This window comes from Amblyomma maculatum, chromosome 1 (assembly GCF_055883805.1).
Source record: "Amblyomma maculatum isolate TAMU_Amacu chromosome 1, ASM5588380v1, whole genome shotgun sequence".
Taxonomy (NCBI): Eukaryota; Metazoa; Arthropoda; class Arachnida; order Ixodida; family Ixodidae; genus Amblyomma; species Amblyomma maculatum.
In genome coordinates this window covers 121134034-121137274 of record NC_139344.1, presented here as the reverse complement: position 1 = coordinate 121137274, position 3241 = coordinate 121134034, and the positions used below count along the sequence as shown (strand labels likewise).

The following is a 3241-nucleotide window of genomic DNA, read 5'->3' as shown; positions in this document are numbered from 1 at the left end:
CTTGCGTCCGCAGCAGCTCGGCAATTTCTCCGCGAATGCCCATACGCCGCACAGAACGTGCACATGGGCACATGTAGGTCTTCGCAGACCTGCGACGAAGACCATCCGATGTTAATTCGGCCTTTCTCTATGATTCCTTTAAAGGCGTCTGGTGCAACGGCCAAAACGTGTGTTTTGGAGCCGTCGCGCGATCTAAACGTATATCGCCGCTCGGTGGATTCGGGATTTAAGTTTAAGTCTAGATTTTTCGAAATTATGTTGTTGACGACGGCATCGTCCGCTACATCGGGATCAGCTCCCCAGATCCGGATGTGCGGCCGGCGCCGTTCGGCCACTCTTATTGTCATAACGTTGTTTGTTACTGGATTTCTTTGAACCGCAGTTTTAAGGTTCTCAACCGTAGTGCGGTCGCGTGCCAAGACGGTGACACCATTTACAGTTTTCCTAATTGTTACGGGGCCTATGCCCTCGTCTTCGGGAACGATATTTGCCTTGAGCGTTTGAATGACCTGCGCGACGGTTGTCGTGTTTGGGGATGTTGCAGTTAAAAACGCAACGTGGTGATTAACTTGCCGTGCAACCGGTGGTACGTGAACGGCGGATGCTTGAGCTGATCGTTCCGGGCTGGTTGGTGAGGCGCGCAGGACCTCGGCAAATGATGGTTGCGCAGAACTCGCAGATAGTGCCCGCAGTTTTTCCTCTGCCGACGCCGCCCGCGCGCGAGCCTCCGAGGACTCCTTCCTCTCGGACGCCCACATCTCGCGGAGGACGGCGGCGCGCCCCCGGGCATCGGACGCCAAGGACTTGTACTCCGCACAGCGTGCGACGAGTACGCCGAAGAGGCCCGCAACTGAGGTGCGGAGCTGGAGGCTCATTTTGCTCTCAGGAGCATTAATGAGCCTGACGAGGTCATCCTGTACCCTCGTCACCTCCGCGAAGTCGGGCATTGCCGAAAACCCCATGTCGAGGCGCTCCGCGAGCGGCGCCCCGTCCGCCCTCGCACAGTGGAACGTCGGTAGTTCCGGTTGAGCCGGTTCCTCAGCGCGCGGCTCGTTCCGCGATTCGCCCCGCGGAGACGGCTCGCGATGAGGTCGCTCACCGGACTGCGGGTCGGCGGTGGCAGTGTCGACCCGCGGCGGTGTCGCAGAGGTAGGAGGTTGATCCTGGACCGCGGCGATGATGTTGTCCCCCGTGTCCGAGAACGGGGACTCGCCCGCGGTCTGCGGCGCAATTCGAAACTGCGTCTCCGAAGAGGTCGAAGACGCGGGCGATACGGGGTGCGTCGTAGTCGCCAAGTCCGAGCTCGAACCCGCGGGAGAGCCGGACGGCGGCGGTCGTTTTGGAGGCATGGGTGCGGCCGCGGGGGACCGCGCGCCCTGCCACCAGCGGGATAAGGCCAGGCCTTGCAAGCCCCGCTAGGCTTACCGAGGCCCAGCGGGATGATGTCTCGATGTCAAAGAGCAGCGGCCGAAAAAGCGGCTCGAAAACCGCTAGCAGGCCCAGGAGGCCGCCAGCGGGAACCGCCACCGGAGCCGGGAATCAGTAGCAGCTGAAAAATGTCCAGGTAAAGGCAGGGTAAAAAAAAATCTTAGGCGCTGGAGGCCAGCGCCGGGCAATGCGGGCCGCGTGCAAGCGCTCGAGCTGGCGGAGCTCCGAAAAACACGTCCTATCGCTTCGAGCAGCTCGAAGCGATCGAAGCGATCGAGCAGCTCGAAGCGAAGGAGAGGCGTACGAGCAGCACGCGTACGCCTCTCCCTTTCGCCATAATAATAATTGATTTACAGGAAAGGAAAGGCGCAGTCCTGTGGACACATGCACCACGCTGTATGGGAAGGGAGGAAGGTCGGAGTGAAAGGAGAAAGAGAGAAAAAGATTCTGGGACTTGCAGCACCACGTCAGGTACTTAAGTCGTCTTCAGACGATTTGACGCTGCACCGATTCAGGCCAGCCGGAGCCCCGGAGAGTGACCAGTGGCCTTCCCAAAACTCGGCCTCCGGTGTAACGCTCTCTGGGTACGTTTGGCTTCATCGAGCCGGCAAGCGCGACTGCCCGTCGAGCTCGACCTGGCGCTAATCTCACCCGCTTTCGCCGCAAGCACATACGATATCGTTGCCATGCTTAGACGGGATTCTGACTTAGAGGCGTTCAGTCGTAATCCTACGGATGGTAGCTTCGCACCACTGGTTTCTCGACCAAGCACGTGAACCAGGTGTCCGAATCTGCGGTTCCTCTCGTACTGAGCAGAATTACTATCGCAACGACCAATCATCAGTAGGGTAAAACTAACCTGTCTCACGACGGTCTAATCCCAGCTCACGTTCCCTATTAGTGGGTGAACAATCTAACGCTTGGCGAATTCTGCTTCGCAATGATAGGAAGAGCCGACATCGAAGGATCAAAAAGCGACGTCGCCATGAACGCTTGGCCGCCACAAGCCGTTATCCCTGTGGTAACTTTTCTGACACCTCTTGCTTAAAACTCTTAAAGCCAAAAGGATCGAGGGGCCCCGCTTTCGCGGTCTCGAATCATACTGAAATTCAAGATCAAGCAAGCATTTGCCCTTTTGCTCTACGCGAGGTTTCTGTCCTCGCTGAGCTCGCCTTAGGACACCTGCGTTACCGTTTGACAGATGTACCGCCCCAGTCAAACTTCCCGCCTGACACTGTACTTGGAACAGATCGTGTAGGCCTTCCGCAACGCCCCGAAGGGATCACGGGAACCCGCACTTGGCGCTAGAAGCGTGGACAACACATTGGTCCGCTTTCCGCTCCACCGAGTAAGTAAAAAAACGATGAGAGTAGTGGTATTTCACTGACGGCCACGAGGACCCCGCCGAAATGAGGCCGTATCCCGCAACCTCTCACATATCTCTTGGAAGAAGGCAGCAGAGCAGGTAACACCAACCTGCTCCTGATGTGTGACCAACTAGCTCATCATTCGACTCTATTATTCTCCCACTCTAGTCTGACTAGAGTCAAGCTCTACAGAGTCTTCTTTCCCCGCTGATTTTACCAAGCCCGTTTCCTTGGCTGTGGTTTTGCTAGATAGTAGATAGGGACAGTGGGAATCTCGTTAATCCATTCATGCGCGTCACTAATTAGATGACGAGGCATTTGACTAGTAACTAAAATGTCCCTGAATTGGTAAGGGTAAGGTAGCCCCCCGAGAATGTGCCTAAAGAAATAGGGTTTGCATGGCCAAGTGGGCGAAGTAGAGCTTCGCTATAACTGGTCATTGAGCC

General features: G+C 56.6%; 1 pseudogene; it reads right to left on the bottom strand.

Annotated features, from left to right (window-relative positions):
* Window positions 1–2099: 2099 nt before the first annotated feature.
* On the bottom strand, window positions 2100–3010 carry LOC146203740 (large subunit ribosomal RNA; annotated as a pseudogene; the record flags this gene model as incomplete).
* Window positions 3011–3241: the final 231 nt, after the last annotated feature.